This window comes from Harpia harpyja, chromosome 2 (genome assembly GCF_026419915.1).
Source record: "Harpia harpyja isolate bHarHar1 chromosome 2, bHarHar1 primary haplotype, whole genome shotgun sequence".
Classification (NCBI taxonomy): domain Eukaryota; kingdom Metazoa; phylum Chordata; class Aves; order Accipitriformes; family Accipitridae; genus Harpia; species Harpia harpyja.
This window is the reverse complement of record NC_068941.1, coordinates 25,289,535-25,315,097: the sequence shown is the minus strand read 5'-3', so window position 1 is coordinate 25,315,097 and position 25,563 is coordinate 25,289,535. Positions and strand designations below refer to the sequence as shown.

The 25,563-nt window shown below is 43.6% G+C and overlaps 1 protein-coding gene across 9 annotated transcripts in view; it reads left to right on the top strand.

Annotated features, from left to right (window-relative positions):
- ARHGAP24 (Rho GTPase activating protein 24) overlaps positions 1–25,563 on the top strand; it is a 282,678-nt gene that overhangs the window by 175,090 nt on the left and 82,025 nt on the right. The window contains exon 1 of one of the 9 annotated variants that reach the window (XM_052773187.1): positions 21,309–21,583. The exons of 3 other annotated variants lie outside the window; for them this stretch is intronic. The gene's annotated coding sequence lies outside the window, so the exon portion shown is untranslated. 5 more of the 9 variants (XM_052773215.1, XM_052773195.1, XM_052773206.1 and 2 more) reach the window with 5 other exon arrangements.

The following is a 25,563-nucleotide window of genomic DNA, read 5'->3' as shown; positions in this document are numbered from 1 at the left end:
CTGGGCCCAGGAAGGAAATCAGTTTCTGGGTAATGACGTGATGAATATTTCTGAGCTATCTGGGAATGCCATGGCCAGCACTCTCCCTTCACTCCCTCCGGGAAATGCCGTAGCTGTGTGCATGCATGTCTGCTGTAGAGGTCAGGAGAAAGAAGAGTGTGCAGTTTTGACTTCTTTTCCTCCTCTTGACTGCATTTTGGGAAAAGAAGGGGGGATATTTTGGTTGTGTTAACGGGATGAGATGTTACAGCTTAGTATTAACCACCAACACATAGGCTCCCAGTTTGTGAATATGATGTGAGCTCCCAGCAGGACTGCATGGGGTTATATGACAAAGAATCCCTGGGGATGGAGTATTCAGTGCTCAGTATGTTTAGGAGTATTTCCCTTGTGACCTGTAGCACTTCTCATTTTGGTCATGGTATTTGGAAACTTCATTTGAGGTCGCAGAGGTTCCCGAGCATTGTCTGCTTGGGATGGTCAAATTGTTCCAGGGTGCAGCTGCCACGGCAATAAGCAGTCTCTGTGTAGGGCTGGCCTTCTGTCCTTTTGTAGGGAAAAACAGCGGAACCAAAACCATGTTGCTCTGAGATAAGGAGAGTTTGCGCCTTATACTACACTGCCTCTATATTGTATACGCATCTGTAAAATCCCATTTTAATTCGGCCGTGAATGTAAAAGGGAATTCTGAAGAGGAATAATGCCTTGTATGTGTCCGGGAGGTTGAGTCAGTAATAATTACGTTTATGAAGTTGTTAATTTTTTTAGTTGGTAAGTTACCTCTCAGGAAAAGAGGATCCTGGTTTCCAAGCCCTTTGTCAGTGCTTTCCTCACAGCACTGCCCCCTCACAGCAGCTGGCTGACCACCCTTGACACACCTGGCTGCAAACTTAGTATGTATACAAGGAAATAGGGGTGGGGTGGGGGGTGTCCAGTCTGGAAATCTCTGCTGAGAAAGTAGCTGGCTGTACCAATGCAGTTGCAAAGTGCATGAACCTCTATTTGTGATGGCATTACAGATCACGAGACTGAAAGTCAGTCACCAAAAAAACTGATTACATTTTCTTGTATGTGCATGAAATAAATTTTGTAGTTTTCCAAAGTTAATGAAGACAGAGCAGATCAGGGACAGTGGCATGCTCTCCTCTCCGGCATGTCTGTTCCCAGAACTGCTTCAGCTCTGGAGTTGTCATCGATGCAGCCATGGCAGGTCATACTAAACTGGTCCAAAAAAGGGGGAAGCTATCCACTTGAGACACATTTTTCCCATAAGCCCTAGACCTTTAATCCTAATAACTGTAAACAAACCCTGGAAAAATCTTTTCATTTTCTTTTTTTTTTCCCTTCAAGTGTGGGAAGAGAAGTCCCACTCCTTAACCTTTGCACAACTACATATTAATCTAATTTCCTGCTCATCATGACCTAGTGATTTGGAAATTGCAAGTACACTTAATTTGATTTTTCTTCCTATGTTTTTATGTTATGTTTTTGTTGTTTCCCCTATTCTTGTTTTTGGTTCAGTGCTGGTTCATTAAACTTCAGTCACAAATACCAGCTGGAGGCTATACAGCTTGTTGTCATTTCAGCTAATCAGACATTTGTAGATCAGAAGGGGTTATTGCATAGGCATATTGAAATCTAGGGCTTTCTCCTATTGTTCCTTCCCGTTCTTGGGGGGCATTGGCCAATCACTGTTTTCTCGTTTTGTTGGCTCACCAGGATACATACTCTTTAGAGAGCTTGGCATAATACTACTCTTTTTTTTTCCTAGCTGATTCAAAAAGCTGTGCCATCCTCTTTTCCCTGCTGCTGCTTTTGTCTTTGTGCAGTATTTTGAAAGTTAGCATGGGTATACTGGCATGTTAGACTGCACCTTATGTTTTGCTGTGTTTTCGGACAGTAGGTATAATCTAACTATTGCGTCTGAGATATGAGAGAGCCAGTAATCTATGCTCAGTCATATGTTTATTTTTTGTCTTTTATCACTTAATTGAAAAAAATAAGATGGAATTAAACAGGCGTGAGAAGAAAATCGTGTTTTGTATTCCTGTAAGAAATGCCCTAAGTTGCAGTTAAGCAGTCAAGCAAAATGGCAGTAGCTTGAGTGATCAGCAGCTGCCACTAGCTTGCTTTAAACCATTAAGAGCAAATGTTCAGATCTCAAGAGATGTTTTACCCTTCCCTTTGCAGAAATGTTCTGGGAAAATCAGAAACTTATGCTGCTTTAAATTAAAAAATAATAATAAACAAATTGAGTTATGGGTTACGATGGGCAGTTGACACAAGTATTTTTTTTAGAGACAAAAACACCAGAGGTGCACACCTCTCCAAAAAGGGAAGGAGGTGAGGTTTTTTTTCTCAAATATCTTCTATTTGCTAGAGGCTCCACAAAAAAAAACGTTTGTTTTAAGCATAATATTAGCAAGACTTTGATTAGCGCAATACCTTGAACTCCCTGCCACCACATAGCATAACATCTTTTCCCATGCCTATGTTTAATTGCTGCAAATACAGCAGCTCCCACGGCTTGTTATGAATTTTTTCCACTAAAATTGCTGAATCTTGGAATTCAAGCTCTCAGAAATTGCATCTGTGAAAGTAATGAATCTTACATCATAATAAATCCTGAGTGATTTGAGATCGCTTCCTTAACTGTTTTCCATCTTCTACCTTCCCTTGCAAGTTTTATTTTTTTGACCTTTTTTGTTGTAGAACTTTGCTATCCCATCAACAAACAATACTCTTTTTTCTGAAGACTTCATCACTTAGATTGGAAGGACAATGTCGTCTCAAACACAGTTGGTGTTTTGTTACTTTGTCTGCAATAGAAGGGTGCATTCTTCAAAACTTTGCACAAGTAAAAATATTTCTATAGGCCTTTTGACAGTCATAGTGGAGAAATTTACAGTTATGAAGTTCTAATGACCAGCGTGTACAACCCGAGTGTGCTGACACCGTGCTGTAAGGGAGCAGGCTGCCTTCACTAAGCTTCAGTGGCTAAATTAGAAGAAAAGCAAGTGTAACTGACAACAGAAATTGAGAACAGCTAAATGACTTTTTTTTTTTTTAATCATACAAGACATTATTTTTAATAGAAAAGGTAACTTTGCTGGTGGCTATTTTAATAATATGATAGATGGTAATTTAGATTATCTCTTCATGTTCACATTGCTGCATATAGATATATATACTGAAAATTCAGTAGCCTTGTGGCTTCCAAAGGGTGTGACTGCATAAACAGATCACCCTATAGCTGAGCAGTCTCTAAAACCCGAAGTTCAATAGATGTCTTGCTCCTCCAAAGGGTATGTACCAAAGAAAGGAAAAACTTAGGAAATTAGCCTGACTTCTTTCAGAGAAATGCAGTGGTGTGGGGATATGCTTGTTCTTTCTGTGAAGTAAAACAAGACGTCCCTGAGAGGTTACTCTGTCCTGTATTGATGTTTTTCTTTTTTTTTTTTTTTTTTATTTCCTTCTCCCTTAAAGTAAGTTAGATCAACTTGAGCTTTCTAAAACTTTTATTGGGAATCTTTTTCCCAGAGGTGACAAAAGTGTCCTGAGTTTCCAATTAACAAAAAAGCCCCTTACTAATATCAATTAGTTAAATACCCACTGAAGTAGTGAAAAAACACAAACGAGGAGCAAGCCTGTGAATGTATTATATTTCCTTCCCTTGTCCAGCGCAAAGCAGGTGGTAGTTCAGATGTCTTGATAACTGCAGGCCTGGGGGGGATCTCCAGCAGCAGGTCAGTTAACCATGCTGCAAAGCAGAACCCGCTCTGAGTCACCCTATGAATAATGAGTTGCACAAGATAGCAGAGAAGTAGCGAGGGTGTATCGCCTAAGTGGGGACAGGCAGCATCAGAGTATGTGGACCGCTGCTGGAGTACCCTGTTGCCCATCCTCCGCTTGACAAGGTGCTTTTTGTGTCCCACCTTTTGGGAGCAGAGCCCGCGGTCTCTCCTTGCACATGCATTTGGGGCCCCTGCTCTTGCCTGGCTCCTTCAGGAGGTTCAGCCCTCCTTGGACAGCCAGTGGTGTGTGCATCCTCTACACCCAGGAGTGTTTTGGGGGAAGATACAGATGGTTTTTAGAGCTATAGGGGTATGTTAGAACCCTTTCACAAGGCATTTGCTTATCCGGTACAAGATCAAAACAAGGCAATGATGATCTGAGTTCATTTTACTTACAGCTACGTTTGAGGAGTGCACTGTAACATATGAGCTCTATACATTATCCAAAGAAATTGCTGTTCAGCTGCTTCCCAGCAAGGGTAATTCCTCTGTTAACAGACATTGATTCAGACAGTCATCCCTATGTCAAAGCTAGGACAACTGGACGCACATCTACTTAGAAGAATTATCTTTAGCTCTGTTATTAGATTAGCAAATAAATAATAGCTTTAGAATGTTTTTGAAAGAACAGACTATACAGGGAGCAAAACTGGGTACCATGCCACTTACTGCAGATGCATAATGTTTCAAGTGATCCATCTGCCCTTAGTGCAAATAGATATCACATTAAAATAGAGGAAGATTACATTTGTAATTGCTCAACATTTATCTTTTTCTTGAAACATTTATGATTCACGAAATATTTATACTCATTTATGCTAAGAAGCAAGTAGAAAATAAATGATTGCACAGGGTCTTAGTTTTCTGAGATAGAAGTATACAGTTGTGTTCAGTAAACTTGAAAATGAAGGAATAATTTACCAGCTGTCTTAGAGAGATGTGGGCATCTCAGCATTACCTCCTATTCTTCTGCAAAAAGGTACTCCATCTTCTCTAAGAGCTGACTACAGTTGGATTTTGTCAAAAAGTAGCTAAGAATAAGTGCTTAATAAGGAAGGAATTACTGCTGGTGAAATTATGCGTAGACAATAACCAGTCCCTAATTCATCAGGGAACTTACTCCATGTTCATTTCCTTTATATTGGCCCTTAGTGCACTAGCTTTGAGCAGGAAAAAAAAAATTACTGCGTGTATAGGGCACAACTAGGGATCCACAATGGCAGAGTAACTAGTGGTCTGTGAATCCCCAGTCTACGTCTGGAGCGCTGACTTGCTCCCTTATGGCGATGGAGCAGGGTTGGACCAGCCTTTTAGTCAGGTTTTGCAGGATCAATGATGTTAAAAGATGCTGAAGATGCTTTCAGATCATTTTGAGGTTTTGTTCCTGTTCTCTTTGCACCTTCCCTAGTGCTATGAAGTATAACTTTACATTTACAGCTTGTCAGTCTCCTTAGCATGGACCCAGGTTGTTTTTCAGCCTCTTATCTTTTAATATTCACTTGAAATTAAGTGAGCCACTTACTGCCTAATTGCTTTAATTTGCATACTGATAAACTGAAGTGATGGTAACTGAGTTTGAAAAGCTTTCTGAGCAATTCTTGTGGAAGACAGGTAATATCTCTGTTAACATTGCTTTCATAAACTATAGTTGTTCTCATTGTCTTAGAGCATCTCAGATTCAAAGAGCTTTTGTATAGAATCACAAAAATGAGAAAATTTGCTTACTCAGCCTATGGTCTTTGTTCAAACAGGCAGGTCACTAGTAAGAGAGGATTGTACTTCTGCACGGTGCCTCCTTTGCAACTTGACAGCCTGGACTGTTTCTTTTGCCTTTCTTCATTGTGTGGCTGACCCTGCAGCATTCCTGTGTGCCACCGGCTCTTTGAACAGTGTTTTGAGATAAAACTGTTCACTGTGATACATTGTGTGTTTTAGTCTTTGGAAGTGTAACTTCCCTAGCTAGAAAAGAAAATGTTACCCAATCAAAATGTAGTATTTTCTTACACCAATTCAGATGATCTGCACCATAAACAGATCGTAGGGTCACATTTGCTTTAAACAGTTGTGTTGTCCCTTTGACATTGCTGGCAATTATTTTGCCTTCATTGGTAACTGCATTGCTTTTTGTAATGCAAATGTTTCAAGAGTTTTGGAGAGGGACTTTCTACAAAGGCATGCAGTGATAGGACAAGGGGTAGTGGCTTTAAACTGAAAGAGGGTAGATTTAGATTAGATGTAAGGAAGAAGTTCTTCACTGTGAGGGTGATGAGGCACTGGAACAGGCTGCCAGAGAGGTGGTGGATGCCCCATCCCTGGAGGTGTTCAGGGCCAGGTTGGATGGGGCTTTGAGCAACCTGGTCTAGTGGAAGGTGTCCCTGCCCACGGCAGGGGGGTTGGAACTAGATGATCTTTAAGGTCCCTTCCAGCCCAAACCATTCCATGAGAAGTGTTTCATTAATGTGGTTCAGTGCCTGGGGCAAAAGCTTGCTGGCACCTCTGCCCTCCCTTGTCCAGATCTGCTCTGCACAGAACGGGTTGATCATGCACGTGTTGCACCTCTGGTTTGGATGCCAGGGTGCACAGTGAGACTCTTCTGTGCACCTGCAGATTTCGCTTTGCCCTGAATGCTCTTGATGCCACCAAAATGTGGATTATGATACAGGCCTTCCCATGTGTTAGCCAAGCCAATCTCCAAGTTCTTTTTTCCTGTCTTAACTTGTGACTGCAGTTTTTCCATGGGAATCCTGAACAGATAATATGAAAGAAAATGTGGAGAAAGGCTTATTTAAAATTAAGGCGTGCTTTTCATCATTAAAGGTTTTTCTCCTGAAATGCTAAAAAAGGCTGGCTGTAATCATATGATGTTTTCTCAAAGCAAATGACTTTCACCAAGAAACCTGGCTTACGCTGTCCTGTAGAGCAGCCAAGGGAGAGGTAATATTTACCAGATTTGACATGAGAGATCCATAGGAATGTAAATAGAGTAGTCCTTCAAAAGACACAGTAGTCAGAGCAATCATCCTGCAGCTTTGACAAATTTACTAACATCTGTTCTGGTGCCATTTCTGCTGTACAAACCTGCCATTAACCATGGAGAGGAAAGGGTTTTAATTAAATGAGCAGATTTTCATGTTAAACTTTGATAAGATTGTGCCATCTGGGTGGATTGTATTTGCAATTCTCTCCACAGCTTTTTAGATTTAGGGTATACTTAGCGATGCCCCGGTTATTCTCAGGAAGATGCATCGACCCTAGGGCACTGGGCTTACCAAGCCAAAGTGTCAGGCTCTATTTGTAACAAGATGTATATTGCAGCATCTCATTTCCAAGCTGCATAATATTTCTTTTACAATTTTGGGTTTGCTATTAGGTCTTGTTTTACTAATGCATCACTACCTAGTGCTAGCCACAACTGCTACTGTAGATTTCAGGTAGTACAAGGTATACAAAAATTATTTACCCTAACTAAACCTTAGTCAATAGATAGTCAGTATGGGCCACAATTTAAGAAACATTTAAAATGTGCTTTAACTAATGCCATGTTGTTGATCCTGTGTCTTGGCTGGCTGCTTCCATTACTCAGGGTGGATGAACGGTGTGGCTGGTGGAGGAGGCAAAGTCTGATGCTGGGGAGCTACTGCCAACAAGAGACTGCATTTTAACTGGCAGTATAGTATGGGAGGCTGTGCAGGAGCCACCTGTGCGGCTGTTGCTGTGCCACACTGGTACAGCCACTATCGGTGAGGGTTTCAGAGAGGCCAGAACAGCTGTGCAACAGAGATTAATAAAAAAACACATTGTTCATCTATTTATTCCCTGCTAGCAGCATGTCGCTGGGTTTGTACAAAATAGCTCAGGGGAAGATTGCTCTTAATTCAGATGGAAATTGATAAGTAAAATTTTGCAGTGCTTTAAATGCATAACGTGCTGAGTGTATTCAGCTTATGCTTTAGTATTTGTCATCCCTTCAACTTGTAATAGATTAGAGCAGGCTGTTTAGAGATGCAGCTATAAATAAAAGGCTTTTATAGGTTCAGAGAAAATCTTTATACAGTTTAATTGTGTAGACAGTTTCAATTCCCAGGAAGGCCAAGAGGGAAATCAATTGATAATTTTAATCCAGAATCAATTTTATTTAAGTTTTCAAATGCGCTGATCCAACTTTTTCATGCAACAGTCTGTTTCTGCTGAAGTAGCAAGTGCATTGTGGCTGGTGTATTACTTGAACTGGGCTCCCCCTTACACAGAGCTGAAGTAACTGGTGAACAGATGAAGCCTTTTGGGAGCTGGTACTGGTCTGCCAGCACTCTTGTCTCTGAGTGAGATTCCCTTCTTTCTCCTGCAGTATATGAGCTGATGCTAAAAGGTGCTGTTGCAAAATGCTGCCTGCTTCCTGCCTTTTCAGCTGCAGGATGGTGTCTCAAATGTTGCAGGAATGTAAACGAAAGGATTTGTCAGGACTTGAAGAGATTTAAATGTCTGAAAAGGTCTGAAGGACTGTATGGGAGGCTATGGATAAAATCTAGTAGTCTGGGTAGAGTGCAGGAAAACAGCTTCAGGCTCTCTTCCCTGCTAATGGCACTTGGTAAAAATAGTAGATTTTACTTTCGTTTTTATGTATCCAGTTTCTTCAAAATACAAGAACTAGGAACTAGGTTGTCTTTGACCAGCTAGGCCACCTTTTATCCAAGAGGTTGCAAGCTTCCTAGCAAATACCCATGACTTGCACTGTTTTTTGTCTCAGTTTTTGTGTAATCACTGTAACTGCAGGAATTTGTGGAGCTGTTTCAGTTTGTTTGGAGGAAGGATGTCAACTAAGACAGGTGTGTTTGTAAATCGTCGTGATGCCAGACTGTAGCTCATCTAGTACATGGAAGGACACTGGGGGTTTTTAAGCGCTGTTAGTCTGGCTGTAATACCATGCCTGTGTACACATTTTTGTCTCTGGATAGGCTTTAAAAAGGAAGCAATATGAGCGTCAAATGAAGAAGTCATGTGCTACCAGATGTAGGTAGAAAGCCAAGGAAAGGGGTAGAGGAGGATACACCAAATAAGGGAAATTTACGCTTCTGATAGCGAATGCACATCTGCAGTTTGGAACATGCTCCATTTGTAGTATTAATGAGAAATTCATGTATGCTTTTGAAGTACTCTTAGTCCAGTTGAAATTATTTAAAGGATTTTTACAGGACTTAACATACCCTGTGCATTATACTGTGCCTGAAGGTTGCCACTCACAGTACAACTGCACTGGTTGGAAAAGTTTTTGTTACCTATCCTTCAGTAAATAGCATTGGCTGTTTCCAAATGTTATTAAACAGTTATATCTCCTGGTGTGATAGTGTGTAGGATATAGATATGTATAGAATACTTCAGCCAAGGCTTTGTGGGTGCTTGTACTTGTGGATTGTGTTGGGTGTGTGGTATGGGGAGAATGATCCTCCTTAACACAGAGTTGTGTTTGGTTTTGCTTCGTTCCTCAAAGTTCCCAACATGCTTGTAACAGACACAGATGCAGATAGGATATAGCAGCCTTCAGGGTGTTTCAGCTTCTTGGCACTCCGTAAGGATTACATGTTTGGGTTGAAAGGAAAAGAAATTGTGCTTTATTTTCTTGGAAAAGTGAAGGAAGGGAAGTATAGGAAAAGGTTATCCAAACAGTGTAAGACCATGCTGAGCTTGGAAGTATATTGGATTTGTTCAGGGCTGATTACAGTATAAAAAGTCACTTTCTTGTTTCCCAAAGGAGGAAGCAAAACTGCATCTTGTGTTCATGTCCACAGGCGTCAGGGTTGCAGTGAACCTGCTGCACAGGTCAGGGAAGCAGAGTGCGATGGAGGGCTCTAATGAGCCCTGTCAAAGTAAAAAACCCATAAATATCATTGGAGCTGTGAATCTATCCCCAAGCCTCTGTTTGTGTGTAAAATAGATCCTTCATGGAGTGCTGGCAACAAGCCTAGATGTTTTCTGACAGGGCTCTGCTCTCAGGATGTTTTGATCCTGCCCTTTGGAAGATACTTGTAATGTCTTTCTTCTCTAGCCTGGACTGACCAAGCAATTAGGGGTTTTTGAGTAGCTGCTTGTTGTGGTTTAACCCCAGTTGGCAACTAAGGACCACACAGCTGCTCGCTCACCTCCCTCACAGTGGGATGGGGAAGAGAATTGGAAGAGTGAAAGTGAGGAAACTCGTGGGCTGAGATAAAGACAGTTTAATAGGTAAAGCAAAAGCGCTGCGTGCAAGCAAAGCAAAACAAGGAATTCATTTGCCACTTCCCATCAACAGGCAGGTGCTCAGCCATCTCCAGGAAAGCAGGGCTCCATCATGCCTAACGGCTACTTGGGAAGACAAATGCCATCACTCCGAACGTCCTCCCCTTCCTCCTTCTTCCCCCAGCTTTATATGCTGAGCATGACGTCATATAGTATGGAATATCCCTTTGGTCAGTTGGGGTCAGCTGTCCCAGCTGTGTTCCCTCCCAACTTCTTGTGCACCTCCAGCCTACTCGCTGGTGGGGTGGTATGAGAAGCAGAAAAGACCTTGGCTCTGTGTAAGCACTGCTCAGCAGTAACAAAAACATCATGGTATTATCAACACTGGTTTTGGCACAAATCCAAACCATAGCCCCATACAAGGTACTAAGAAGAAAATTAACTCTATCCTAGCCAAAACCAGCACATTCTCCACCTCTTATTCCATACCATTTGTGTCATGCTCAGGTCCCACACTATCCAATACATCCTCATTACCCACCACCCCCTTTCCCATCCTTTGATACAATACCCAGATATTATTCCCTTAGTCTATGGACCACCCCTGTAAAATGTCCATAAAATGCCCATAAAATATCCACAAAAGTCCACAAAATGTCCACTGAGTTCATTTAGTCCATGACTTTTGGGCTCCATCTGTTATAAATAATGGTCACTCAGAACAGGAGAGGTGGCGTGTAGCATGGAGTTACTGGGCACCAAAGCCAGCTCAGGTCGGGTCACTGCTGCACTTGCACTGTTTCTTGTAAGGCTTGTCCTCCGTTTGGTTTGGGTGGTTCCTGCTTTAGTAATTCCTATAACATACAACTCAAATCATGGGTTACAACAATTTAAAGGCATATGCATTACAATTTCCACCCCTGGTGCCTTTGGACCAGACCATAGGGTTTAACATTGCAATGAACTGCTCCCTTTGCCCCTGCTCTGACTTGGACTTATCCATAGACTGCAGTCCCTTAAGAGCGTACCTGCTCGAGGTGGAGCCTTATCTATGAGTCACAGTCTCTTCAGGTGTATACCTGCTGCAGCATAGACTGATCCACAGCCACACTCGCTTTGAGGTGCACCTGTTCCCGCATGGCCGTCTCCATGGGCCACAATGCCTTGAGAGATATACCTGTTCCAGCATGGTCTTACCCACAGCCACAGTGCCTAAAGAAGTAAACCTGCTCCAACATGGTCTTACCCATGGCTGCAGTCCCTCCAGGGGTGTACCTGCTCTGTCGTGGCCTTATCCATGGCCACACGCTTTGAGGTGCTCCAGCATGACTTCATGCACAACCACTGATGCTTCAAGGTGTGCCTGCTGCAGCATGGACTCATCCACAGCCACAGACGGTTCAAGGTGTACCTTCTCCAGTGTGGACTTACCCTTGGGCCACAACCCCTTCAGAGGTATACCTGCTGCAGCACAGATACCATAACCACAGCCACAGATGCTTTGAGGTGTACCTGCTCTGGTGTGGATTTACTCACGACCACAGACCCTTCAGGGTGTCCTGCTCCCACGTGGACTCATCCACAGGTCACAGTCCCTTTGACTCGAGTTCACACTGGAGTTCCAGCCTGTCCAGTACAGCAGCACAGAAACAGCAGCAATGCCCTGGCCATCTGCCAGCACAGGCGCATCGCCATTGCTGTTACCAAAATGTTCCCAGGCACAGCAGAGTAAGATGATAAGCAGTACAGCAAGCAGTGAAAGCAGAAAGCAGCCACTAACAAGTACTAGACTCTAATATACAGTGAGGCAAGCAAGCCCTATAGCAAACACAGAAGCCTGTCAATTAAGAGCTAAACAGCAATAACAGCTATACATTTAATCTAGCACATTCCAGTCAAACCTGTCATTATCTTGAACTTTTTGAGACCCACGCTGGGCACCAAAAAAGTCTGTCATGGTTTAACCCCAGCCAAAGTTGTGCTGCGAGTGTGACAGCTCTTCTCCAACAGCCAGCAAAAAATGGGCTATTCAGGTAGGAGGCTCTTTGGAGTGGTAAATTCTGGGATTCCTCAGGCATGCCCACCCCGTACTGCAGCTGAGCAAGCTAAATTGGAAAGAAAATCATGGCTATACCCCATGTTCACTGCAGAACAGGAGCGTGTTTGCTGAGGGCATCTCTACCCTAGGCAAAGCAAATATGTAATTTATTTTTAGCCTAGTTAGTGACGGAGCAGCAGTGGTGGAGTGAGTAGTGGCAGTGCCTAGGGAATGAATGCATTACATTTCTGTTCCTAGAGCTGCCTCTCTCAGGTCTGTTTTAGATATTTCACTATTGCCTCATTAGATTAATTTTGCTATCTGTGGAAAGGGGATAAAAATATTTATCTGCTTGCTGCAGCCTAGAGGAATAATCTGTTTGTGTTTATATAAGTCCTTTCTCAAATGTATTTTATTAGTATTAGCCATAGGAATAACTGTTCTCTTGTCTTAGTCCCTGGAAGACAGCAGTTAATACCCAGTAGACCCTTATTGTTTTAGGATTTACCTATGAGGGATATGGAAAATGAGCATTCACTACCCTTCTTTTGTCTCTGCTTGTAAACTGCACAAAAGCCCTTTTGTGGACAGATGTGAGATTTCTGCCTTCTTACTGTGTTTTCTCTTGACCCTTTCTCAAAGTTAGAGCAATGCAAACTGCAGAAATTTAGCTTTACCTTCTATCTTGCTGTTGAGTCCATGTTTTTGGAATAACCTACTGATCCCAGCTGTCAAGTTGCAGCTGATGTGTCTGTGTTTGAGTTTGGAAATGGCAGTGCACAGCTAATTCTTGCCCCATCGCTGCTCTCCTCTCCTGGAAGCTTTGGAATAAATACTAGCTTGCGTTATTCCATGCCCTAATGGGAAAGGAACAGTGATCTCCTGACAGAGACAGTTACACAGGATAAGACAGGTCTTTTCTGGCATTGATGCTGTAATTTAGGACACTACCAGGGTCCATATGTGTGAGTTGTGTATTATTAATATTTTATAAATTAGCTGTAAGTCACAGTGTTCTGTAGGACCTTTGAAGGTCCCACAGATGTTATAAAAAGACAAAGCACTTTTGAAGAAGTGTGTTTTCACCCTCTCAGCAAAACAGTGGTTATCAGTGTCTAATTTAGCATAGCCCAGCAGAAATAGTAGTATTGCCAAGTGTGTCTGAGAGTTGAGAGGTAACAGGAAGAATACCCAGAAGTTTTAAGAGAACAAAGATTCAGTATGTCTCTTTTTCTGTAAGTCTTTCTGTCCAGAACAAGAAGAAATCACAGGTCAAAGTCAGAGTTCATCTTCCATGTGTGCCCTGCCCTTGGCCTCTTTTATTGAGCTGAGTATCAGAGGTGCTACTGATTACAGTCATTTTTAGGTGATGCTTCTCTAGTAGCAGCAGGAGTGAAACCACCATCTCTTTTCATTGGAGCTGCTTTGCAAGTGTCAGGCTATTGTAAGTTTCAATCATTTCAGACCAGGGTTGTGTTTGAACTGATGACCAAGGAGGGAACAGCTTTAAAGAGTCGGATTCATAACTGTGGTATTGCAGATGAACTGTACCACCCTGGTGGTACATGTCACTGAGCTGTTGGAAAAATTGCTGGGAAACAAACCCTGTGACTTGCAGGATGTGCTGTCTGTGTCTCCCAAAGGCAAAGAGATTGAGAAGTTTTGATTTCCATGTAAGAGCAAGTAATGGGCTTTTCTGGCTCACCTAGAGGGTTATTTTTCATGGTCAAACCTCAAAACCATGTTCATCTTCAGAACCTCTGCTTATTTTCTGTTTTCCTCTCTGGATTTGAAACTAAGACAGTGCTGTCACCAGCATTTCACTGTGATGCAGAGGGAGGCACAGGTGGAACAAGCATATGGCCACTTCTCAGCATATATATAACTTGATTTTGCTTAAGCACATGAGATACCAAAGTCCGTATTTGGTTATGTCAGACAAGATGTTAATGGCACATGTAAATAAAGTGCCAAGTTACTACGACAGAGAATATGCTGGAGTATCTGTCTTGTCTCATGTGCTCTCCTTGACTCAAAGTTGATGTAATAAGTTTTGAATCCACGTCTAACTTTCTGAATTCCCCATTTCTTTAATAATTTTTTGTTTACTCATTTTTTTAAACCAAGGAAATAACAGCTGGTGTTTGCTTATGTAAAGAAGACAGATGCATCACACAAACACCATACTTTCCCAGCATCAAAACTGAAAGTGAGTTAATGTCTGAAGTGCAATTTGCATATAAATTTGTCTTTATGAACTTGTGTATTTCAAATGTAACAAACAAGATATAAGAGAAAGATAGAAAAGATGTCGTCCTTATGGATTACAACAGCACAATAATTTTTTTCTGATGTTTTTTTCCAGACCTGCTATAACATTTCTCATGTTTCCTGTTCCCCTTATGAGTAAGCTCTTTGAAAAGTAGTATATTTTGGCAATTCCTTCTTGTGACCTAGGTCCTGGAGAGGGTTTCTCTAAGCTGCAAGGCAGAACAGCAGCCAAAAATGTAATTGGGCAAGTTAAATGGTTGTGCAGCTGAGAGCCCTTCACATGGTACAGCTGACAGAAGCTTCCATGAGAAGACATCGGCATGTCCTATTCAGTTATTTGGACATCCCTGTGGGCTGCATGAATATAACCAACTCAAACCCCAAATGCACAAACATGCGGAGAAAGGCTCATTTCTTACATATTAGCTGAATTGGGTTTGGACTGCAGTGAAGTTGGAAGGAAATGGAGGAAAGCACTCGGGAAGATTTATTCCTGTGTTAGAATATGCAAAACCAGATGCTGCATCTGTATCTCATAGGAAATAATTTTTGTGCCTGATTCTCATTTTCTGTGATTGTAATCTCATCTCCCTCTTGACATGTCCATTAGTTTGCAGTTATGGTTGTGCATGTGACTGACTTTTCACCTACCCATGGAATGTGTATAGCACAGTTTTATCCAGCAGAGTAGTCAAAAGAACAGTTCAGCTTCTCATAGGAACATCTAGTAATGCCTGTCATTGTAATTCTGCTTTTAGTAATTTTGAGGGCCAAGCTGACAGCTTTACCTTCAATAGCAATTGTTTTATTGACAATGAGAGACTTGCTGATAATATGGAGGGCAGACCCAAATCTGGACATCTCTACGTTTTCTAGGAGCTTTTAATAACGAACCCAAAGTGTTCTTGTCACACTAAATTCCCTAAGCAGTATTTAAAGATTTCCCTCAGTAGTATTCTGTGAGTACCTACGCTGCTTAGCTGTCTTCCTTCATACCTCATTCTTTAATATATATGCGATCATGTTATTAAACTTGTGTCATAAAATACAAGGGATATGCTGGACAGCTAAATTTACATTAGTGATGATCCTTACAATTCACATTTCTGAGTGTTGTTGCTGCTTTTTTGCATGGGTGTAGCCCAGCTGGCACCTCTGAAAATGCTCCTGCCTTAAACTACTAAAACTGAAGGAAGAGGCTCGTGTCCCATTTAAGCATGCACTATGAAAAAAACTTGCTTTCTGAAGTCACATGAAGTATTAAAAATAATCCCAGTGTGCTCAGTTACAGTTTCTCCAGTAATATCGAAGGATCTTTTCAGTGGGTTGTTGGAAACATGAAGCAAATATTTAAGCAGCAGACCCCGGACCTTAGAGGCGGAGCAGAAATTACTAAGCAGTTTGTTTCACCAGGTAAGAAATGTAATTTATTGCTGGTGATGGTACTAGGGAAGAAAGCAAAATGTCCGGCAAAACAGTCCCCCTCATCTCGGCCAGCTGGCAGGAGAGGAAAACTTGTTAAACAGCCTGGACACAGGGAGCCGCAGTCAGGATCATGACATTTGCAGGCAGCAATGTTGGTAAGTTTCCCATCTCCCTGTCCCTCCCCTTGTTCCCTGCCCACCTACATACACAGCTGCTCCCTCCCTGGGCAGCCCTGGTGTCTACCGACATCCAAAAACTTCATGAACACAGCCGCACAGTGCTGTGACCAGTGCTGGGACAGACACAGAAACACATGCTGTTTACAAAAGATTGCTCTAAATATTCCCTGGTGCAACAGAGAGCAGAAGCGTGAGACAACAAAGGGAACAGAGAGAGATTTCCATGAACGGCAGGAAAGGTGGAAGGCTATTTATAGTGTAATTTTTATTGAGGGAATTCAGAAGTTGAGAGCCTGGTCTTCGATGTAGTGCGCCTTGTGAGGCTATTGACTTGCTTACGTGAAATGTGTAATTCACCATTCACACACAGAAATGGTGTTTTATCTTCTTCTTGAATTGCTATGCTTGATCAGGAGCCATAACTCCTGTGCTTTAGACAGTATTTTAAAAAAGCCCTACCTTCCAAAAAGGCTGAGGTAGCCTAAGTGTAACTCTTTTGCTTTTACACAGTGTGAAGACTCAAGGTTGTGATTTGGACACTGAATGGGTTTTAAGCATTAGTTGTGTGCTTGTTGGGGTTTTTTTGAGGTACCAGACCAGTCCTTCAGAACATGGAATTATGTTCTGTGTCACGCTTTACACTTTTCACCAGTGATTAATCTTCATTTTTTGGTGGTGTTATCTTCTATTAAGTCATGCTCCCACAGTAGCTACCCTATTCCCTATGTGTAAGGTGTAAATACACACACCTAATTAGAAGATTAGGGAACAAAAGCAGGATTGCTGAGCTATCCACAGCAAATTGCAGAGTCCACTTACCTAAGGATTTGAATATGACTTTGCAGTGTTAATGACCCGTTCTGTTGCTTTTGATAGTTTTGCAGGTGGGCAAATTGGGGCATCATAGCAAATAGAAGTAATAACTTTTAAATTTGTACTGGGAGCAGTGATTTATCTAAGTGGTGATCCCTTGCATTCAGAGTCTTCACCTTTGAGCCCTGGGCAGAGCAAGTGGCGAGGGAGCTCTGCAAGCTTGTGGCATGGCTTTTCTCTGGGCTTCTTCAGTGCTCTCCCAAGAGATGATTCACTCAGGTGCAGTAACAGAGAGGATTCAGGCTAATCCTGACTTGTAACGAGGAATTCTACAGCACAAAGCTTTAGAGGTTTTGTCTCAAACAGTTAAAAACTGACCACTGTTTTCCAGGGTATTCTTGGGCCCAGGAGGTTACTGTTGTTCTTGCTCATATGCTTTTGACCAAACTATGCAGTAGACTTATCGGCTGGCTCCCAACAAAATGAATCCTTTAGTCTGTCCCACCACTATGTGGGAGCACCATACTCTGAGGGATTTAGGTGGATGTTCAGAAGGAATTTTCTCAGGAGGACAGAGAGGTTTAACCTCAGCATTTCCAATAACAGATGCTGCATACTTGCTGTGATGTGGTTCAGCTGTCTGCAGGGTAGTGGCAGTAGCAATCTTGTTGTGAGTTCAGTAGTGAACTTCTCTAAATCTTGGCAACCATGGTCCTGCATTTCCACTCTTCTTTCCCTGCGTAGCGTCAGCCAACATCTGACTCCTCCGGCAGTGGCTGCCAGTTGAATGCTTACATCACTGGCCCACTGTTAAACAGGAGATGTGGATTAGTCACCAACAACACTGAAAAGGCAGAGGTTCTCAACACTTTCTTCACCTCTGTCTTTACCAGCACTGTTGGGCCCCAGGCCTTGGGAACAAAAATCCAGGGTGATGCAAACACAGACCCACCATCAGTGAAGGAAGAGATGGTATGTGAACTGTTACAGGAGCTTGACCCCTACAAATCAATGGGCCCTGAGAATATCCACCCGAGAGTGTTGAGAGAGCTGGCTGACATCATTGTGAGGCTGCTCTCCATAATCTTTGAGAAGTCGTGGAGATTGGGGGGCATCCCAGAGGACTGGAAGAAGGCTAATGTCACCCCCACCTACAAGAAGGGCTTAAAGGAGGATCCAGGGAATTACAGGCCCATCAGTCTTTCTTCAGTCCCTGGGAAAGTTATGGAACGAATCCTCCTCGGGGCTACCGCAAGTCAGATGAAGCACGTGGTTGGGAAAAGCCAGCACAGATTCACCAAGGAAAATCGTGCTTGACAAACCTGATCGCCTTCTACGACAAAGTAACCTGCTCGGTTGATGTGGGGTGAGTGGTGGACATGGTCTACCCGTATTTCTCCAAGGCTTTCAATAAAGTTTCCCACAGCCTCCTCCTAGAGAAATGGATGCGTTACGGTCTAGACAAGTGGTCTGTGCGGTGGGTGGGGAACTGGCTGACAGACCGCACCTAGACGGTGGTGGTAAATAGCTCCTTTTCAAACTGGCAACCTGTCACAAGTGGGGTCCCCCAGGGATCGATACTGGGCCCAACGCTGTTTAATATCTTCATAAGTGATCTGGATGATGGGATCAAGTGTACCCCGATGAAGTTTGCCGATGATACCAAATTGAGTGGGGAAGTGGATGCTTCGGAAGGGAGAGCCACCCTGCAGGAAGACCTGGATCGGCTGGAAGAGTGGGCTAACAAGAACCTTATGAAGTTCAACAAAGACAAATGTAAGGTCTTGCACCTGGGAAAACATAATCCAGGAGCGCAGCACAGGCTGGGATCTACCTGGCTGGGGAGCAGCTATGTGGAAAGGGACCTGGGAGTCCTGCTGGACAACAAGCTCAATATGAGCGAACAGTGTGCTGCTGCGGCAAAGCAAGCCAACAGGATGCTGGGTTGCATCAACAAGGGCATCGCCAGCAGAGATGAAGAAGTCATTATCCCACTCTACTCAGCACTTGCTGGGCCACACCTGGAATACCGTGTTCAGTTTTGGTCCCTGCTGTACAAAAAAGATGTGGACAGGCTGGAGAGGGTCCAGAGAAGGGCCACAAAGATGACCAAAGGACTGGGAAGCCAGCCATATGAGGAAAGGCTGAGAGAACTGGGTTTGTTCAGCCTTGAGAAAAGAAGGCTTAGGGGAGACCTTATCACCATGTTCCAGTATTTAAAGGGTAGCTACAAAGAAGATGGAGACTCCCTTTTTACAAGGAGTTACATGGAAAACATGAGGGGTAACGGGTACAAGTTACTCCTGGTGAGATTCCAGTTGGACACGAGAGGAAAATTTTTCACAGTCGTAAGAGAATAATCAGCCATTGGAATAACCTCCCCAGGGAAGTGGTGGATTCCCCAACATTGGACACTTTTATGATTTGGCTGGACAGGGTGCTGGGCCATCTTGTTTAGAACGTGCTTTTGCCGAGAAAGGTTGAACCAGGTGATCTCTGAGGTCCCTTCCAACCTGGTATCCTATGATTCTATGATCATTCCGTAGATGAATGCACTGCAAGAGAAGCAGCTGCAGAAAGCTGGCAGCTCAGGCCTGGGGGATGGGTAATGTTTGTAGCTCTGTCATTGCCCCTCTGACTGGGTAGGGAGTTGTGAACTATTGAGAAAAACAATATTGAGTGGGATACTTGCTCAACATGACTGCAAGAGGCTGTGACCCAGGGCTGCATTCATATTAATGGCAGCATTCCCCTTGATTTCAATAGGGGAAGGAGCTGCTGTGTAGCTTTGGAGTATGATGTATTGGGAGGGGACTATTCCCCTCCTCTGGTGACTTCACTTGGTGCAGCTGGTCCTCAAATGTGTTTTGAAGTAATTTCTCATTAGGATCAACTCAGGGGAAGTAACAGATGGCGAAGTGAGGCTAAATTAGTGAGAACTTTGTGCTCTGTTAATGCTCTTTCTCTCTGCAAATAATAGCTGGGGAGTGGAACAGGAACAAAGATGCTGTTACGTTTGTGGCTACCTCTGCTGCTATGTAAATGTTATACACTGCTTTGCAGCATGTTTTGTCGGCAATAGAAAGGGGTAGGAGGAATTTGCCAGCCCTTTCACAAGGGCAAAAATATTGCAGTTCTACTGCAAAACAAATAAAATCAAAGCAAAGTTCAAAGACGTATGAGGGGAAACAAAAATGTGGGAGACAATTTTACATTAACGGCCAAACAGACCACACAATCACCTTGGTCTTTTTGATTTCAACTTCTTCCTATGAAAATCAGTGAAGCAAACAAAAACCAGTGTCTCTCCTCTGATATTCCCAGTAACTCTCCAACTTTTTAGTGTTTAATTCCATCCTAAAATCTTCTATCTATAGATTTCTCTTTCTCTGGGGGGGGGGGGGTTTATATGTATATACGTAAATATGTATGTATGTACAGTACTACTCTAGCCTGGAGAGCTACTTCTGGAAAGCTGCTCTGGCAGTGGCAGTTTATTTGTTGAGATGAAGAAATAATTTTCTTGCAAATTTATCCTGACTTACAAAGTCACTAAGTATAGTCATGTAGTGATTCAGTGTAGCACAGACTACAAGTTATAGATGCCACCTTCTCACTAGTGTGTATTATGTGACAGAGTCTGGATTTCTAGATGCTTTTACAGAGTAATGTCCACTGGCAGTAGTAAGACTTAACACTCTGTGGTTCAGACATCCTGGCTTGCTGTCAGGCATACTCTGGTGCCTGCTTCACAGCTGAAGCAACTACTGGGAGAATGATTGTGGCTTTACTAGCCTTTTAAAATGCCACAAGTGGTTGTTGCCAGCTATCACCTGCACCTTCTCGTTTCTTGGCTTATCCACCTGTGTGCCACGGTGTGAATGTATGTGACTCGGGTGTGCATTTGACTGGAAGTTTTGTATCTAAATCTACTTCTGAGATCCCAGCTTAGACATTGGCAGCAGTGCTGTCATCTGTGTCTTGAATGATGTTTTTTGTAACCTTTGTTTTCCGGCCTCAGTAATGGAAAGCTTTGCAAAAATAATTCTGAGATTTTTTTTTTTTCCTGGACTTGTCAACCTATGCCATAAACTTTCATATGCAGCGTCCTTATGGGCCACTTTGTACTCTTTTCCATGGACCTTATTAACAGCCCTGCAGGACAGATGCTTCTGTTAATCATCCTCTTGAGGTGGTAACCAGTATGAAATCCTGCTCTGTTTCCCATGCTAGTGCATACTCTGTAGTGGAAGCAGGTGTTCAAACTATTAAAAACAACACAAAACAAAAAAACCCCAACAGTGTGAAACTTTGTTTTTCAGGGGGGCATTTGGATCTCTGAACAGCTCAGAGACTACTAAGGAGATATAGTTCCTCCAGGGATCTTTTATCATAAAAGCAGCTTAAGTGACTCATTCTTTCCCTGAGGATATTCTTAAAACAACTCCACTCATTTTGTCTTCTAGCGGTCAGAAACAGTACTTATTTTGTGCTGTCTTTCAAAAAAAACAAAAAAACCCCAAACAACCCAAAACAAAAACAACCATCTGTTGAAAAAAGTCAATGGCCGTATTTCCAGGAGGATCTGGGCTACATTTAATAATAAAGGTCTGCACAGCTCACTAATGCAGGGGCTGACTGGCGCTCTATGTTCACTCAAGCAAGTGCTTCAGCGAAAAATTCAGCACTATTTTTAGTTCTCTTACAACAAACCACTTGATTGTAAGGCCTGGGGAACTGTGACATTGTGATTTCGAGGGGTCTGCTGGAAAAAGCAGGAGGACAAGAGACGGCAGCCTGCTAGCTACGACAAGGACTCCCAACTGATGCAGAGAAACACACATCACGAGCAGGTATTTTAAATCATCTTGTAAGCCTTGGTCTGCCCACGAAATTAATCTGCTGGTCAGAGGCAGGGCATGAAAGCGTTAGCTGGCTGGCTCTATCTGCTCCTGCCCTTAAAGATTTCATTCCATAAATTCCTGTCCTGACCGTCAGCTTTTAAATCGTCTCTTCTCGTTTCCTAGCCTTTTGTGGGATTTTACAGGATCTTGGGCAAGTTAGCAAATGACAACAGCAAAACAGAAGTTTCCCGAAGCGAGGGCATTCTGCTTTTAAAGAAACACAGCCGTTCCGGTGCCTGGGTGAGTAGCCTGTAACAAGTACTACAATCCATTCCTCTCTGCTAACTGTATTAACTTGTAGAAGAAAACAGCCTGCCTTTGCCCGGCCAGCCGGGTGAGGAGGATTTGATCAGGTCCGACTTGGGCGGGGGGGGGCGTGTGGAGGGTTTGCTGGCAAAACCCTGCGTGTGCGTGCGCGCGCGCGCGCCTGGCGCGAGTCGGCTCTGCCCCAGCGCGGTGGTCTCCCTCTGGCAGCTCGCCTGACCTCCGTGCGTCCCCGCGGTGCGTCCTGCAGGTCGGTCCCGCGCGAGGGAAGCAGGTTCCGGCAGGTTTAGGGTCTGCTCCTGGCGTGCCTCGGGCCCCCCAGAAGGGGCGAGGGGCCCGAGGGGCGAGGTGGTTGCCGTTCCGGGGCGATGGAGTCACGGCAGGGGCCGCCGCCAGCAAGCGGATAGCGGGAGCGCGGGCAGGGCTGGCCGCGGCTCCTGGCGGCCCCAGCGGCGCGGGCCGGCGCGCCGACTCCGCCGCCGGCGTGCCAGCTGCTGCCAGGTGAGCGAGCTCGAAGCTGCGGGTTGATGTCCTAGGCGGACGCTGACTAGTACGTGTTGCGTCACAGCCCGTGGAGGTACTGCCAGGGAGGTGAGCTGTCGGATTTCGGCAGCATCCTGCCCGCCTCCTCGTCGGTTCACAGCGAGTTGGTGCTGCGTAACGGCTTCTTAAAGTGTGCTTTGTTTGAAGAGAGGATTTCAGCCTGCTGGTCACACGGGAGCTCCCAGCTTTCGCTGGGTGCTGGAGCAGCAGCGGGGCTTAGGCCGGGAAACTTTTGCGTATGTAAGATACCTTGGGTAGCTGGCCGGTACTTCGCCGTCTCGCTTTTTTGCCCTCTTGGTTTAGCTCGGTTGTGCAATGTTTGCAAATTCCTTGCTTCAGAGTCAGACCCAGACTTTGGGGGGAGCCTTGATGCAGTTTAGCTGCGTTGCTGTGTTTTAAAATAACTACTTCTGTTTTACCCTTCACGGTACCGTTGTTTTAAAATAGCATGATGTGCCGCCTCTTTTACTTGGTAGAGAACGCAAGGAAGGAGAACTGTTGAATTCCCGGGAACTCTGTGTTTAAAGATCCTGCCTAGCTTTCAGAATGCTGAGAGCTTTCAGAATGCTGAGCTGCTGCAGCCTCCTCTGTGTACTAGAAATGGCTATTACCGAAATGCGCAGTTCTTGCACCGCTCTCTGCACTGCTGTGGTCATCTTCTCTGCCTCAGCTGCACTTTAGGTGCATCTGAAAAGGCAGGTGAAGCGGCAGTTTGATAACCGAGTTCTCGGTGTATTCCTGCTAGGTGCGTGTATTTGTACGTAAACGGTGCAGATCGCGCAAGGAGAGTAGCTATAGCATGTGTTGGCTTACATTTGCATGAACTGAGTTCAGACAATTAGCTAATAATCAGTCATGTTCGTGTGAGATTAGATAATTAATGTTCTGGGGCTTGTTTAAAAAAATATTCAAATATTAAAATCTAAATACCCTGTTTTGTTCTCATTGATTCTGGCCAGTCCAGATTTTTATCCTCCAGAAATAGTCTTCAACACTGATTGCTGAGTTGCCAGTCTCAACACTGATTACTAACATGAAGGCAAGTGGAATGAATGGTCAGATACTCCACGACCTGAATTCAGTAAACAGCGACTGCGTGGTCTAGAACTCGTTATACTTTCTGAATAATTAAGATGAATTAGTTGGGTTTTCTTCTGGAAAAAGTAGAAGTGGATGAGATTTCATTAAAACTTCAATGATAAATGTTTTAGTGCTATGGCAAATAGCACTTCTCTGGGAGGCACTGTACAGGTCTGTGTAGATGAAAGCTCTATGTCTGCTTACTGTGATCAAATGCACAAACTTTACCAAACTGCTGGAAAGGTTGACTAGATGTTTCTTAATCAGCGTTGTATCTTCCCATCTTCCTCCTCCTGTTATCCTGAGTGTTTCATGGGTAGGTACCAAACAAACCACTTATGGAAATACTCACCAATATGTCTTAGTACCATATTTGCATTTGCACAAAAGACACTTGTGCACAGTACAGTCCTGATACCTTTTAGGTAAGTGATACAGTTCGCGACTGGTATGTGCTAGAGTCAGCTGGCACAGGAGACAGTCTGTGTGACTAACTGCATCATCTAATGTTGATATTCTTGTACCTCTGTATTGGAAAGACACGTGGCCCTCAAAGCAAAATACAAGCTCCATTATCTCAGAGATACTACAGTTATTGTCAACTACCCTGCTTGAGGACAGCCCAAAATAGCAGCAGTTGAGTTGGTCTTTGGTAGTGCGGATTGCTCAGTACGAGAGGTAAGAGGAAGGTAGTTGTAATGCTCCTGAGAGCTGTTATGAAGTGAGCATGTGCTTACACAGTATTTGGATGTGAAATCCCTTCTTTCTCTTCACCCAGACCCTTAAGCCTTTTAATTAGGTCAGTGGGTGAGATGCTGTGCTGCTGGTCACCTGTCATGCCCTGAGTACAGCCGGAGAAGGTGGTACCACAGGATGTGTCGTAGCACCCCTGTTCTGGAGCTGCTTATGGATATTGCGGAGCTCCCCTCCCTTGCTCTGCAGATGGCCTGCCGCTGCCTCTTGTCCTCTCTTTCAAAATGGGGTTATGCTTGTACTTAACGTCTGTGCAGGTTCAGAGACAGGGCAGAAATCTTAGTTCAAGGAGATGCAGTATCCTTCTGGCTTTATTGTTCTAGTTGGGATGAAAAAGTGATGGATTGCACATAAGCTCTGCACCTGGTATCTTTTGCAGGCTATAAATCCAAGCGTTGCAGCTCAAAAGGAAACTGTGAAGTCCGGACTGAGTTTGTCATTTAACTGTCAATTCAAAGAAATACTGGTTTCTGAGCTATTGGTGAAGATGAACAGTTGTCAAATTTATTCTCTTTTCATGTCCTGTAAATGCAGAGCTGTAAATCACAGTTACATAGTCTGGTTTAAAACTGCTTTCTGTTTTTTTGTTTTGTTTGGGTTTGTTCCCCCCCCCCCCCCGAACTTCATTAGCTAATTTTAACTGGAAGTAGCTTATTAATGAAACTTAATTTTCTAATGAATCCAGCTCATCCTTCTTAAGCCAAGTCTGATACAAACCCAAACTCATTCTAATCCTTAAGTCATTAAAAGAAGTCATTGACTTTCTGTCTGTGAATGTCAGATGGTAGCAGATTACTGAAGTACTTAACCTGAACATTATCCATAGACTGCAGCTCCCTCTTCTTCCAAGATATAGTTATGAAGTGCTTTAACAGAGTGCGTGTAAAAAGTTGCAAGTTCTCAAGTGTTCATTCCTGCTGGCAGAGGAGCAGTTATAACCTGCTCTTGGGAACAGATCTTGTGAAAAATGTATTTTTTATTTAACAATGAAATTAAGTGGCAGACTTTCAAAATGACCAGGAACATATTGGGGTCATTCAGGTTATGACAAGAGTTGCTCTGTCTGTGATGCTTCTGAGAACCTTCCCCTTTTCCAGGTAAGCAGATAGATTCTTAACTCCTCATGAAAACCTGACCCCAGCTGTGGGAACGGCACTCTTGAAAACACGGCCATGAATTTTACTGTCAATGAAAAAGTAATGTAGTTTTCAGGCTCCCAGAGATTTTCCTGTCTGCTGGCTGGATGCCAGAGTGCTGGGGACTGAAGTGTGGGTCTCCAGGCGTCATGG